The sequence below is a fragment of the Hemitrygon akajei genome, chromosome 9 (assembly GCF_048418815.1).
Source record: "Hemitrygon akajei chromosome 9, sHemAka1.3, whole genome shotgun sequence".
NCBI classification, from domain to species: Eukaryota; Metazoa; Chordata; class Chondrichthyes; order Myliobatiformes; family Dasyatidae; genus Hemitrygon; species Hemitrygon akajei.
The window spans coordinates 173,453,968-173,470,391 of NC_133132.1; the positions used below are offsets into that span (position 1 = coordinate 173,453,968).

At 43.0% G+C, this 16,424-nt stretch overlaps 1 protein-coding gene across 2 annotated transcripts in view; it reads left to right on the forward strand.

Moving 5' to 3' along the window:
• Positions 1-26: 26 nt before the first annotated feature.
• klhl32 (kelch-like family member 32) overlaps positions 27-16,424 on the forward strand; it is a 288,264-nt gene continuing 271,866 nt past the window's right edge. For both annotated transcript variants that reach the window (XM_073057514.1, XM_073057515.1), the window contains exon 1: positions 27-200. The gene's annotated coding sequence lies outside the window, so the exon portion shown is untranslated. The remainder of the gene's footprint in view (positions 201-16,424) is intronic.

Consider the following 16,424-nt stretch of genomic DNA (forward strand, 5'->3'; position numbering starts at 1 on the left):
CGCACGGTGGCGCTTCGGCTCCATTTGCCTGTTAATGCTGGGGTCTCTCTCCTCGGCGTACAGGCTCCGGGAGATTCGCCAATGCCAGTCCACCGTGCAAATGCAGAAAATGATGAACCGTATTTCCAAGCTGCTCGGGGTGCAGACACCAGGCAGTAAACGTAACAACTGAATAATTAAAAAAAACACAAACGCTTGAGGTGAGTGGAAGTTGTATTCAATTGAGGATCAACTATGTAGTAGTATTTACCGTTGGGCTTTTGATTGCAGGGTTGGGGATTGTATATTCTGTACACTGTCTGCCTGCCGTTGACACTGTTTTAGGAGATTTAAAATCTGCTTTTGGAAATTACGCCGATGTGACACCCTGTTACACGGGACGCTGTAAATGTGGTGAAAAATAGCCCTTTCTGTCATAAGACTTTAGTTGACTTCAGCTTTACCATGGCAACGTAATTGTAAGACAGTACACTACGTGACCTTGCTTCAGTGGAGAATTTGGACAGGAATTCGATATGATGACCTCATCTGAGTTGGAAATAATTAAAATTGCCAATAGCGAAGTGAAATATAAATTTGTTGCGTCCTGAATGCTTCCAGTATTTGGAGAATGCTAATTCACTTATTTTGAAATGTTGTCATCCATGGTTATAAACAGTGCCTTCTCTTAATTTAAAGCCTGTTCCAATTTCAACTTGTACCAGTCAATCACATTATACAACAGGAATTAATTTTCAGTTTTCAGTTACATTAGAGAGCTGGCAAAAGTATTGGGTATTTTGTCCAATTTATATAATTTATTATTGAGCTAGAATGTAAAACGTCACTGCAGAGTACAGACCCTTTGGCCCATGATGTGGTGCTGACTTTTTAACCCACTCTGAGATCAATCTAACCCTTCCTGCTTACATAGTTCTCCGTTTTTCTATCATCCATGTGTCTAAGAGTTGTAAGGTATCAACCTCTACCATCACTCAGACAAGGCATTCCACTACTCTGTGTAAAAAAAACACTATCTCTGACGCCCCTCTATACTTTCCTCCATTCACCTTAAAGTTATGCCCCCACAATTTAGACATTTCTGCCCCGTGCAAAAGTCCCTGGCTATCCACTTAATCTATGCTTCTTTTTAATTTTGTACAACTCTATTAAGTCACCTCTCATCCTCCAGTCCAAAGAGAAAAGCCCTAATTCACGCAACATCTCCTCACAAGCCATGCTGTCTAATCCAGGCAGCACCCTGGTAAATCTCCTCTGCACCCTCCCCAAAGATTCCACATCCTTCCTTTAATGAGTCATATTCAAAGCTCAAAGTAAATTTATTAAAAAAGTTCATATCTGTTATCATATACAACACTGAGATTTGTTTTCTTGTGGGCATGCTCAACAAATCTGTAATAGAATAATAACCATAATAGAAAGACCACACCTACTGGACATTCAACCAGTGTGCAAAAGACTGTGCAAATACAAAAAGAAAGAAAAGCAATTACAAATAAATAAGCATTAAATGTCAACCAGAACTGAACACAAAATTCCAAGTGTGGTCTGACCAGAGTTCAGAATTAGAATCGGGTTTAATGTCACTAGCGTGTGCTGTGAAATTTATTCTGAAAGTTTTATCGAGCTGCAGCATTACCTTGTGGCTCTTGAGATCTTGAAGTTCTGATGAAACTACAGCGTCTCTGCTGCAGGGAAGGCCAGATTTGCTTTTGATAGTCTCTTAGCTTTGAGGATAGCTTGCTTCCACTTCAGTTCAGTCGGTTCTGAATGTGATAGAGTCCTGTGATGCATCTGAGGATGTAGTTACATGTGGATAGTAATGGAGCAACACACATAAAATGCTGGAGGAACTCACAAGTCAGGCAACATCTATGCAGAGGAATAAACTGTTGACGTTTTGGGCTGAGACCCTATTATCCATGAACCCGTGAACTCTGCCTCACTATTTTGCTCTCTGTGGCTGTGGATTCACTTTTGGAGTCTCCACCACTCACGTTCTGTGTAATATTTGTTTACTTTTTTATTGTTTGCACAATCTGTCCTTTTTTCACACATTGGGAGTATGACAGTCTTTGTGGTGTTTTTTTATGGACTCTGTTGTGTTTCTGTGTTTTGTGGTTGCCTGCAAGATGAATCTCAGGGTTGTATATGGTATTTATACTTCGATAATAAATGTACTTTGAACTTTATTTATATACATATATTTCCTACTGCAACTTGTGGTGATTTTAATGTATTGCACTGTACTATTGCCATCCTATGTTGAGTTCAACACTGCAGTTCAAGTTCAAAGTTCAACTTTGACTGGCAAGTCCTGTGAGGCTGCTGGTGCCGAACTGTATCAGTCCCTGCTGTTCTTTTGGATTCATCAGCTGCATGGAGAGGGGGGAGCCTGCGATATGAGCACCAGCTTGCTCTCCATATTGTACCACCTGGACTTGGGTACCTAGACAGCTAGGATGCTACGTCCATGTTCGACTGACCTACGGAGTCCTACAACTGCTGTAAAACGATGCATTTCACAACATCCAGCATGTCAGTGATAATAAAGTCGATTCTGATTCGGATTCATGTGTGTTACTCAAGATTTCCAGAATCTGTGGATTCTCCTGTGTCTCTGTGGTGCTTAACATGTTTGAAGGCTAGATAGCTTGGGACATTGTGTGCTTCTCTTTCGATTTGTGAATGGGCTCAGTGTTTGCGATGATATGACGATAGTTGGAGGGATGGGTAATGTTGAGGAAGCAGGGTGTCTGAGGAATGTTTGATGGCTCTGGGCCTGTACTTGCTGGAGTTTAAAAGAATGAGGGGGATCTCATTGCAACATATCAAATGGTGAAAGACCTTGATAGAGTGGATATGGATATTGGAAACTATATGTTTCCTGTAGTGGGGGAGTCTTAAGACCAGAGGACACAGCCTCAGAATAGTTACATCATTCAGAATGAAAATGAGGAGGAATTTCTTTAGCTAGAGCATGGTGCATCTGTTGAATTCATTCATTGCATAGATGGAGGCCAAATCTTTGGGTATATTTAAGGTGGAGGTAAATAGGTTCTTAATTAAAAGTTATGCGGGGAAGGCAGGAGAATGAGTTGAGAGCTATGATGGAATGGCAGAACAGACTCGATGGGCCAAATGGTCCAATTTTTCTCCTATGTCGTATGGTCTTATGGTGTTATATGCCATGAAATATGTTGTTTTGCGCAGCAGAACATTGCAATACATAATAAAAACTGTAAATTACAGTATGTTTATGCATATGTATTTTAAAAAGTTAAATAAATTGTGCAAAAAGAGAAAAAAAGTAGTGAAGGTAGTGCTCATAGGTTGATTGTCCACTTAGGAATCTGATAGCAGAGGTGAAGAAGCTGTTCCTGAATCATTGAGTGTGTGACTTCAGGCTCCTGTACCTCCTCCTTGAAGGTAGCAATGAGAAGAGGGCTTGTCCTGGATGATGGGGGTCCTTAATGATGAGTGCAGCCTTTGGAGGCCATGCTCCTTGAAGATGTCCTGAAGGCTGGGGAGGCTAGAGCCACGATGGAGATGATTGAATTCACAACTTTCTGCAGCTTTTATCGATTCTGAACAATGGCTTCACCCCATACCAGAAATAAGCAGTGCAAAAAAGAGAGCAAAAAGGTGGTGTTCATGGGTTCAATGTCCATTCAGAAATCTGATCAAAGTTCAAAGTAAAGTTTATTATCAGAGCACATATATGTCACCACATACAACCCTGAGGTTCTTTTTCTGTGGGTATACTTAGCAAATCTATAGAACAGTAACTGTAAACAGGATCAAAGAACACCAAATTGTGAAAATGCTGATATAAATAAATAGCAATAAATGGTGAGCATGAAATAACAGGATAAAAGAGTCCTTAAAAGTGTGTAGTTGTCCTCTTTTGTTGAAGAGCCTGATGGTTGAGGGGTAGTAACTGTTCTTGGACATGGTGATGGGAGTCCTGAGGCTCTTGTATTTTCTACCTGATGGCAGCAGTGAGAAAAGTGCATGACCTGGGTGGTGAGGATCTTTGATGATGGATGCTGTTTTTCTACAGCAATGTTTCATGTAGATGGGCTGAATGGTTTGGAGGGTTCTACCCGTGATGTACTGGGCTGAATTCACTACTTTTTTGTAGGATTTTCTACTGAAAGGCATTGGAGTTCCCATAGCAGGCCGTAATGCAGCCAGTAAGCACAATTTTCACCACCCATCCAAAGAAATTTGCTAAGGTTTTTGATGACATGCCAAATCTCTGCAAAACTCTGAGGAAGTAGAGGTGCTTTCTTCGCAATTATGATAGGTTCAGAAGTTACTGCCCCTCTCTGACTCTGATCCTCCAATGAGTACTGGCACATGGACCTCTGGTTTCCCTCGCATGAAGTCCACACTCATTTCCTTAGTCTTATTGACATTGAGTGAGAGGTTGTTATGACACCACTCAGCCAAGTTATCAATCTCCCTCCTGTATGATGATTCATTACCACCTTTCACACAGCCCACAACAGTGGTGTCATCAGCAAACTTGTATATGGTGTTGGAGCTGTACTAAGCCACACAACCAAAAGTGGGCAGAGCAGAGAGGTGAGCACACATTCCTGTGCTGATGGAGATTGTGGGGATCCATTCACAAACAAGAGAAAGAAAATCTGTTGTTGGAATTCCAAGCAAGACACTCAAAATGCTGGAGTCTCGGGCCAAAACCCTTTGGTAGGACTGGGGAGATGTTTTTGCCAATCTGGACTGGCTGGGGTCTACAAGTGAGGAAATCCAGGATCTACTTACACAAGGGGGTATTGAGGCTCAGATATTGGAGTATGCTCAATAGTTTTGAGGGAATGATGGTGTTAAATGCTGAGCTGTAATTGATAAAGAGCATCCTGATGTATGCACCTTTGTCCTCCAGATGTTCCACAGTTGTGTGAAGAGCCAATGAGATAGCATGGAAGAAGTTGTTCCTAAAACGCTGAGAGTGTGTCTTCAGGAATGGGTTTAACTGTATTTTGAGGGGTTTAAAAATTTGCCGATGTCGACTTGGGGGCTCGTCACTGGGTGATGTTTCTGTAAACTGACAACTGCTTGCAAATCCTGAGATACAGCCCTTGCAGAAAGGACAGATTACGTAAGGCTTGCTTTTTTTTTAATAAGTGTTCATTTACAACTTTAAAGAATGACATGTTCTGAAGGAAGATATTCCTAAATCTGGACGTTGATAGGTGTGAGCATTTAGAAGAGTCTGTGTATTCAACCAACACTAACTCTGGAATTATTTGTACTTGCTGTCTTTATAAGCTGACAGGGAAGAGAATGTAAATTGCTAATTTGTGAAGGCAATTTGTTCACAGAACCTCAAACTGAATGAATCTCCGCTAAATGTCTGATTCAGTGCTGGGAGTGTGTGAGAGAATCTTCCCAAATGGTTCAATAATGTATTGTGAAACCATATGCTGCCTTCTAACTTTGGACAGGGTTGGCATGGCAGCATAGCAGTTAGCACAGTCACTTTACAGCACCAGTGATTACCGACTGGTGCTCGATTCTCACTACTCTCTGAGTTTGTACGTTCTCCCGTGACCGCGCGGTTTCTTCCGGCTACTCCGGTTTCCTCCCACATTCCGAAGTTAGGAATCGTGAGTTGTGGGTATGCAATGTTGGCATAGGAAGCATGGCAACACCTGAGGGGCTGCCCCAGCACAATTCTTGGACTGTGTTAGTCATTGATGCAAAAGGTGTATTTCATTATGTGCTTCACTGTACGTGTGACAAATAAATCTTGCGCAACATGCTGGAGGAGCTCTGCATTTCGGGCAGCATCCATGAACATGAATAAATAATTGATGTCTTTGGCTGAGACGCTTCTTCAGGATCAGAAAGGAAGTGGGAAGATGCCAGAATAAAGAAGGTGTGTGTAAGGGTGGGGGAGAAGCCAGGTGAGTGGGGAAAGGTCAAGGGCTGGAGAGAAAGGGATCTGATAGGAGACGAGAGTGGACCATAGGAGAAATTGAAGGAGGGGACCTAGGGGGAGGTGATAGGCAGGTGAGGAGAGGTAAGCAGCAGGAGTGGCGAAGAGGGGAGGGGGAGGGAACATTTTTGTATTATTTTAACTTGGAAATTCTAAGATACGTGAAACAAAATCTAAGAAACTGATACCTTTGATATATTGCAGCGACACAATTTAATCATTGAGGAGACAGATTAAAAAGTCATTGTTTCTTTTTTGATACAACCGCATTTCGATACGATTTAATCATTGAGGAAGATAGATTAAAAAGTCATTGTTTTCTTTTTGATACAACTGCATTTCCACAGGACTCCTCCATGGGCAGCCCCAAGCCCGGATGCAGAAAGAGGAGGATTGAGCATGGGGCTAGCAACCCCACCCTGTAAAAATCCAGAGCTACAGACATGACAACAGAAACTCCAGAGAGAGAAAGGATCTTCACCTAGGCTGCAGCTTGTAAATCCTGAAAGACTGGCCCATCACAGAAGATTCTGCAGTGCCCCAATAGGTGTGATGAGCTTAGGGAGCAGAAGACATTTCCAGCTGGGTATTGTCATTGTTAATCATTGCAGTGGCTTGAATGCGTAGGTGTTGAGAAATAACAGAAGAACCCGCATCCACCACTTCCATTGGCATTTGTTCCACACTCTCACTCTGAATGAAGGTGTTTCCCCTTAAATATCTTACCTTTCACCTTTAACCCCTGACTTCAAGCCCTGTTCTCACCCGACTGCCTTCTGGCATTTACCCTGTCTATCATCATCATCATTCCGTGCCGTGTTGTATGACATGGGCAATCATGATTTTCCCATGACCATGATTTTTCTTGGCAAATTTTTCTACAGAAGTAATTTGTCATTGTCTTCTGCTGGACAGTGTCTTTACAAGACGGGTGACCTCGGCCATTATCAATACTCTTCAGAGATTGTCTGCATGGTGTCATTGGTTGGATAACCAGGACATGTGATCTGCACTGGCTGCTCATACGACCATCCACCACCTGCTCCCATGGCTTCGCGTGACCCTGATCAGGGGTCTAAGCAGGTGCTACGCTTTGCCCAAGGGTGACCAGCAGGCTAGTGGAGGAAAGGTTCTCCTTACACCTCCTTTGGTGGAGATGTATCTCCACCCTGGCACCCAACCCTATTTATACCAGTCCGGATTTTGTATTCCGCTATCAAATCTCCCTTCATTCTCCTACGGTCTAGAGAATCAGTCCTAACCTATTCAGCTTTTCACTATAACTCAGGTTCTGGCAGCATCCTTGTAAATTTCGCTGTACTCTCTTTCAATCTTATTGCTATCTAGGTGAGTAGTGGAACCAGGTAAGAAAATGTAGTTGGCCTGAAATTGGAAAATTCAATATTGTAGATTCAATGTAGGGTTGCAGATTATCCAGTTGGATTATGGAGGGACTTCCCTTCTAGTTTGTGCCTGGCCATATCTCACAGGCTGAGGACAGACAGGTTACGTGTGGATGGAATGTGGAATTGAACTGACATGAAACCAGGAGGTCAGGACAGTCATTGGCAGCTCAGCTTTTTTGAACTACACTCCTAAACTGTGGAACACAATAAGTAAAACTATAAGGGATGTCAACTTGGTTGACGCTTGTAAATGCCAGCTCCAAATCTACTGTATTTATTTAGCCTTGCTTTTAACTAAGATTTTGAACACACAAAAGGCATCCAGCCGAGACAGAGTACCTGGCTAAGTACTAAGGACCTTTGCTGGTCGACTGGCTCGGGTGTTCACTGAGATCTTTAACTTCTCACTTTAGCAGTCTGAAGTACTCACTTAATTCAAACAGGCTTCAATTATTCTAGTACCTGAGAAGAATTTGGTGACCTGCCTCAATGCCTATCATTCAGTGGCACTTACATTCACAGTTCTGAAGTGTTTGGAAAGGTTGTTGATGAAAGATTTCAACTCCTGCCTGAGCAGCAAATTGGATCCTCTCCAATTTGCCTACCGGAGTAACAGGTCCACAGCAGATGCCATCTCATTGGCTCTTCACTCAACCCTGGAACATCAGGACACCAAAGGTGCATAGATCAGGATGCTCTTTATCAGAATCAGGTTTATTATCACTGGCATGTGACGTGAAATTTGGTAACTTAGCAGCAGCAGTTCAATGCAATACATATTCTAGCAGAGAAAAAACATAATAATAAATAACATAAAAATAATAATAATCAATAAACAAGTAAGTCGGTCTCGAGAGACCATGGATCTGCGCCTGGAGTTTCCAGGGCGCAGCCCTGGGCAGGGTTGTATGGGAGACAGGCAGTTGCCCAAGCTGCAGGCCTTCCCCTCTCCACGCCACCGATGTTGTCCAAGGGAAGGGCACTAGGACCCATGCAGCTTGGCACCGGTGTCGTCGCAGAGCAATGTGTTGTTAAGTGCCTTGCTCAAGGACACAAACACACTGCCTCAGCTGAGGCTTGAACCAGTGACCTTCAGGTTACTAGTCTGATGCCTTGCCCACTAGGCCACGCGCCAACATATTGAATAGATTAAAAAAGTGCAAAAACAGAAATACTGTATATTTTTTTAAAATGTGAGGTAATGTCCAAGGATTCAATGTCCATTTATGAATCAGATGGCAGAGGGGAAGAAGCTGTTCCTGAATCACTGAGTGTGTGCCTTCAGGCTTCTGTACCTCCTACCTGATAGTAACAGTGAGAACAGGGCATACCTTTATTGACTACACCTGGCATTCAATACCATCATCCCCTCAAAACTAATTAATAAGCTCCAAGACCTTGATCTCAATATTTCCTTGTGCAATTGGATCCTTGCTTTTCTCACTTGTGGACATCAGTCAGTTCAGATTGGCCATAACATCTCCTCCATGATCTCCATCAGTACAGGTGCACTACAAGACAGTGAACTTAGCCCCCTGCTCCACTAACTTTAAACTTATGACTGTGTGGCTAAGCACAGCTCCAATGTTATGTTCATGCTGATGACACCACTGTTGAAGGCCGAATCAAAGGTGGTGATGAATCTGCATGTAAGAGGGAGATTGAAAATCTGGCTGAGTGGTTTCACAACAGCAACCTCTCACTCGACGTCAGCAAAACCAGGGAGCTGATTATTGACTGCAGGGGGAGGAAACTGGAGATCCTTGAGCCAGTCCTCACTGGGGGATCAGAGGTGGAGAGGGTCAGCAATATTAAATTGCTCTGTGTCGTTTCAGAGGACCTGTCCTGGGCCCAACACGTAAGTGCAATTAAGAAGAAAGCATGGCAGAGCTTTTATTTCCTTAAGAGTCTGCAAAGATTCAGCATGGTATCGAAAGCTTTGACAAACTTCCACAGATGTGCAGGGGAGAGTATATTGACTGGCTGCATCACAGCCTGATATGGAAACTCCAATGCCCTTGAAAGAAAAATCCTACAAAAAGAAGTGGATATGGCCCCGTCCATCACAGGTAAAGCCGTCACATCTACACTGATCACTGTTGCAGAAAAGCAGCATCTATCGTTAAGGACCCCCACCATCCAGGCCATGCTCTCTTCTCGCTGCTGCCATCAGGAAGAAGGTACAGGAGCCTCAGGACTCACACCACCAGGTTCAGGAACAGTTACTATCCGTCAACCAGCAGGCTCTTGAACCAGATGGGATAATTTCACTCATTTTACTTGCCCCATCATTGAAATGTTCCCACAACCTATGGATTAACTTTCAAGGTCTTTATTTCATGTTCTTGATATTTTTTGCAAATTTTAAAATTATTATTATTTCTTTCTTTTTGTATTACACTGTGTTCTCCTGCACAGTGGTTACATAACCATGTTGATTCCATTGTGATTATTATTCTGTTATGGATTGATTGAGTATGGCTGCACAAAAATGAAACTGAGTTGTGTATGGTGATATATATGGACTTTGATGATAATTTACTTTGAATATCTTTTTGTCTTTTTATTTTTAACTTTAACTTTATTTATACAGTACCTATCACACATTAAGATGCAGGCTCAAAGTGCTTTACATAGATTGTAAAGATAAATTAATATAAAGTAAAGTAAAAGTACGAGACAAAATTAAAAATCATATAGAATAAAATTTAATTGAATATACCAAATTATATAAATGTAGTCAACATCAGCAGGTATAAAGTAATCCTATAAATTGACCAAATTAAAAGAGTAGGTTTTTAAGAAGTGTTTTGAAATGTTCCACAGTACTAGCCTGGTGTATTTTTAGGGTGTAAGACCAAAAGGCTGCATCACCAGTTCTTATATGCTTGGCTCTAGGAACACTAAGCAAACTGGTATTCACAGATGTAAGATTACGATTATGGATGTAAGGGAATCGATATTCCAAAATATATGGAGGAGAGAGATTATGCAGACCTTTACATACAATTAAGAAAGAGTATTTTAAAATAGATCCTAAAGGATACAGGCAGCCAGTGTATCGATGCCAAAACTGGTGAAATATGCTCAGATTTTCTTTTTTCTTGCTGCTGCATTTTACACAAGCTGCAGAATTGTATTTGCACAGTTTGTTGTCTTCTGCACATTGGTTATTTGTCTTGTGTGTGGTTTTTCATTGATTCTACTATGTTTCTTTCTACCTATTGTGAATGCCCACAACAAAACGAAACTTAGGGTAGTATATGGTGACAAATATGTACATACTTTGATAATAAATTTCTTTGAACTTTGAACCTGCCCCTCTCCCTCCTCCATCCCTTGCTCTCTCCCTCCTCTATCCCTTGCTCTCTCCCTCCTCCATCCTTTCTTGATTCCTCCCCTTGCCTGCCAACCTCAGCCTCTGACTTCCCTCTCCCTCTTTGCTCTCAGTCCTGATATACGATCACGGCCCAAAAATGATGACCGTCTCTTTTCCTTCACAATGCTGCTTAACTGACTGAGAGCCCAACAGTTTCTTTTTAACCCCAGACATTGTTCTGCATGACATCCATTCCTTTACACAGTTTGGACCATGACAGAGTTTTATTCTCTGTAATCGTATAGTAAGAAGGCTCAAAGGTAGCAAGTCTATCATGGGTGAAAATTCAAAAGCTCAAAGTATATATATCTGTGAGATTCATTTTCTTGCAAGCATTTACAGGAAGAATAAAGAAATCAATAGAATTTACAAAAAGTGTACATAAACAAAGACTGACAAACAGCCAATGTTCAGTATGCAACCACATTGAAATCCCCCATGACCATTGTAACATTGCCCTTTTGACATGCATTTTCTGTCTTCCTTTGTAATTTGTAGACGACATCCTTACTACTGCTTGGGGAGTCTGTATATAACTCCCATTAGGGTCTTTTTACCCTTGCAGTCCCTTAGTTCTATCCTCACTGATTTAACACGTTACGACCCTATGCCGCTTCTTACTAATGATTTGATTTCATTTTTTTAATGAACAGAGCCATGCCTTCCCTTCTGACTTTCTACCTGTCCTTTCGATACAATGTGTACCCTTGGACATTAGGGTCCCTGCTATAACCTTCTTGCAGCCATGATTCAGTGATGCCTACATGCCAATCTGCAACTGTGCCTCAAGTTCATTTACCTTTGTCTGTATACTGCGCGCATTCAAATAACACACCCTCAGTCTTGTATTCACCCTTTCTGATATTGTCCACCTTTCTCCTGGCACGTGGTACAGGCAGCAATTCAGAGATTAGTACCCTGTAGTTCCTCTTTCTCAGCTTTCTACCTAGCTTCCTAAAATCTCTCTCCAGGACTTCCTCACCTTGTCTACCTATGTCATTGGTACCAATATGCACCAAGACTTCCGGTTGCTCAGCCTTGCCCTTGAAAATGGCGCGGATATGATCTGAAACATCCCTGATTCCAGCACCAGGAAGGCAACATACCTTCTGGATGTCTTTGTCGTGCCCATGGAACCTTGTGTTTTTTCCTCTGAGTAAGGAATCTCCTGTAAACACTACAGCTCTCTTCATCTCTCTGCTCTCCTGAGCCACAGTACAAGACTCAGTGCCAGAGACCTGGTCACCATGTCTCCCCCCCCAGTAGGTTGTCCCTCTCAATAGTATCTAAAGTTGTATACTTATTATTGAGGGGAATGGCTACAGTGTACTCTGCACTGGCTGTGCATTTCCCCTCCACCTGACAGTCACATGGTTGCCCGTGTCCTGAAATCTAGGGGAGACCACCTCTCCGTAGCTCCTGTCATCGAGCTGCAGCTCTAGTTCCTTGATTCATTCTCTCAGGAGCTGCAATTCCGTGCACCGGTGGAGATGTGTTTACCTGGGAGACTGGACATTTCCCAGGCTTCCCACATCCCACACACGGTACAGAGCACTGCCCCGGAGCCTTTCTCACTCGTATGGCGGGGGGGGGGGGGGGGGGGGGGGTGATGGGAACCAGTATGACAGAGCTGACGATGAGCCAGCAGGTTTGCAAGTAGATGATGGGTGTAACATGAATATCAGGAAGGACAAGCCAATGATTGGGTACAAATGCAGACAGAGCAACGAGTTACATTGTAGCACAAATTCAAAAGGGAGAAGAATGCAGGGTTGAAGTTGCCATGTGACTGGGTGATTTAGATGTTTGAATCAGTGAGTACAGCTGTACCTAATAAAGTAGCCGCTGTGTGTACATTTAGTGCTGCACACTAATTAATATTAGATCTGCTCAGCTTTGAGGTGTTGATGGGAGGAGTGCGGTTGGTGAAAAGTTATCGCTTGTGGACAGTGTATAATATGCTATAATATAATGGACTGCACATGCACACACACACCTACTATGTTAGAGTCATTTTGCACCCCAAGCAGCAATAAAAACCATAAAGGAATGAATAATAAACAGATATTCTAGATAATAAATTTATTTTGAACTTATAATGCATTCATATTATGTATAAACTAACAGGTAACTACTGTATATCTTGGTGTTGATGTGAGATGTGAAAACTAGTCAGAGGAAACTGGCTGCTGGTATGGGGGGGTCTCAGACCTCTGAGCCTGTCTTTTCGAGATAGTTTTGATAAGGAAATTCATTGTTGTTACTAGAATCAGAGTCATGGAACACTACAGCACAGAAACAGACCCTTTGGCCCATCTAGTTCATGCTGAACTATTTTCTTGCCTACTTCTATCGACCTGCACCTGGACTATACCCTTCCCATCCTTGTACCTATCCAAACTTCTCTTAAACATTGAAATTGACCCCACATCTCCCACTTGAGCTGGCAGCTTGTTCCACACTCTCACCACCCAGTGAATGAAGAAGTTCCCTTTAAACTATTCACATTTCACCATTAACCCATGACCTCTAGCTGTAGTCTAGTATTTAAAATAACTTAGAACATAGAACATAGAATAGTACAGCACATTACAGGCCCTTCGGCCCACAATGTTGTGCCGACCCTCAAACCCTGCCTCCCATATAACCCCCCCCCCACCTTAAATTCCTCCATATACCTGTCTAGTAGTCTCTTCACTAGTGTATCTGCCTCCACCACTGACTCAGGCAATGCATTCCACGCATCAACCACTCTCTGAGTGAAAAACCTTCCTCTAATATCCCCCTTGAACTTCCCTCCCCTTACCTTAAAGCCATGTCCTCCTGTACTGAGCAGTGGTGCCCTGGGGAAGAGGCGCTGGCTGTCCACTCTGTCTATTCCTCTTAATATCTTGTACACCTCTATCATGTCTCCTCTCATCCACCTTCTCTCCAAAGAGTAAGGCCCTAGCTCCCTTAATCTCTGATCATAATCCATACTCTCTAAACCAGGCAGCATCCTGGTAAATCTCCTCTGTACCTTTTCCAATGCTTCCACATCCTTCCTATAGTGAGGCGACCAGAACTGGACACAGTACTCTAAATGTGGCCTAACTAGAGTTTTATAGAGCTGCATCATTACATCGCGACTCTTTAACTCTATCCCTCGACTTATGAAAGCTAACACCCATAAGCTTTCTTAACTCCCCTATCTACCTGTGAGGCAACTTACAGGGATCTGTGGACATGTACCCCCAGATCCCTCTGCTCCTCTACACTACCAAGTATCCTGCCATTTACTTTGTACTCTGCCTTGGAGTTTGTCCTTCCAAAGTGTACCACCTCACACTTCTCCGGGTTGAACTCCATCTGCCACTTCTCAGCCCACTTCTGCATCCTATCAATGTCTCTCTGCAATCTTTGACAATCCTCTACACTATCTACAACACCACCAACCTTTGCGTCACCTGCAAACTTGCCAACCCACCCTTCTACCCCCACATCTAGGTCGTTAATAAAAATCACAAAAAGTAGAGGTCCCAGAACAGATACTTTTTAAAAGTTATTTCTAGATCGGTGGCTGCATTTAAACTGCCAGCTTCTTCTTCTACAGAAATGTCAAGTGAAATAATTTTCAACTAATCTGCAATTTGAGTTAAGTGTGAAGTCCTCCGAAGGAGTTGTGGACTGGTAGGTCTTTAGATGGTCATGGAGGCTGATTCAAGGTCCATGCATTTAGAGAGGCTCCTGCACCCCTTCGCCACAGGATGGTAGGGTGGATTCCCTTAAAAGAGAACACCTGTGACTTTGTTTCATGTGTGGCACTGGTGCAGAGGCAGCTATCGCACTGTCCTTGACAGATCGGGGTCAGAGTCCAATGGCACGGAACGCAAGGTGACTGAGGACCCTCCCCTGCCTCAGCCTCCTCCATTGTGTCATTGTCTTCCGCCAACTGCACCGTTGAGGTTGTGGTTGGATCGCTCTTTGTCTGGAATCTCCCCCTTGACCTTACCGTCATGGGTGACCCTACTAGGAGCTAAGCTCCAGATGGCATTGCTTTCGGGATCGCAGGAACTCACGAGCTTCTCCACCACCACAAGATGATCCTTCAACTAATCCAAGATACAGAACACTGGGCAGATTAAAATAAAGCAGCTTTAAGCTACATTTGGTGACTTCAAATCCACAGAATAAAAATAGTGCTTTCCTGGAACTGTAAATCTATTAAAATACGGTGAGCTTATGTCCAGGAGACAAAGAGGAATGAGATCTCCAGACAATAATGTTTTACACACACAGAAAGCAAATGCGTGATAATGTTGAATGAGGTGAATAAATACACGGGTAAGTTTTTAAAACAGAAGCAGTTTTATATGTTATTCTCAAAGGATTTTGCAGCTATATTTTGTTATTTGACTTATTTCTTTGGTTTACCATAATTTCTCCTTCAATCACCAACTTCCACATTCTGAATCAGGTTTATTATCACTGACGTATGTCATGAAATCTGTTGTTTCACGGCAGCAGTACAGTGCGGTACAAAGGTCTGAGGCACATATATAGCTAGGATGGTTAAGACTTTTGCGCTGTACAGTATTTGTCAAGTGGAGTGGAGGGTGAGTTTATAAATCTGGTAGGAGCAAAGGATGTTGGGAATGGCGAGGGTGGAATGCCACGGGAGGGGTGGGGGATGCATGGCAGGGATGCCAGCCCTGAGATACCAGGCAAGCTCATCTGATTGCAAAAAGTTGGTTTATTGCTCATTACAGAACGTCTCGCTGGTGCTTCCTGCTCCCTCTCCTCTCCCTTCTCCTTTTCTCAACCATGATCCCTGCCCCTTTCCCACTGTCAGTCCACAATAGAGACCTATATCAAAATCACGTTGATCATCACTCACATTGATGCTGCCTGACCTGTTGAGTTCCTCCAGCGTTTTGTGTGTGTTGCTCTGGATTTCCAGCATTTGCAGAATCTCTTTTGCTTGGAGCTCATTGCCAGAAACATCAGTGTCACAGGTCTCCATGAGAGGCACAGTGGGCTCGTTGGGCCAGAGGGCATCTTACCATGCTCTATCTCTAAATGGACGAATAAATAATTAAATAAACAGTCTGGGAAGAACTGCCAGTTCAGCACCAACATGCTGGATTAATGGAGTCTGAGTGCACATGTGTAGCTATTTTTCCATTTTCATTCTTGGCCTGAGGTATCCTCTATTGCTTTTGAAATACTGTTCGTCAGGCAGTCCATGTTATTTGTTTAAAGTTCATAAACAGAGCAATACATTATTGTCATAGCCGGGGGTGGGGATAAGCATGTGCCTCAGATAGCCTCTGACAACCAAGCCCAGCTCGTGGCTTCAGAAACATAGAACATAGAAAACTTACAGCATAATACAGGCCCTTCAGCCCACAATGCTGTCCCAAACATTTACTTGCTTTAGAAATTACCTTGGGTTACCCATAGCCCTCTATTTTTCTGACCTCCATGTACGTATCCAGGAGAATCTTAAAAGACCCTATCATTTCTGTCTCCACCACCGTCGCCGGCAGCCCATTCCATGCACTCACCACACTCTGCGTAAAAAAACTTACCCCTGATATCTCTGTACCTACTTCCAAGCACCTTAAAACTGTGCCCTCTCATGCTAGCCATTTCAGCCCTGGGAAAAAGCCTCTGATTATCCACACAATCA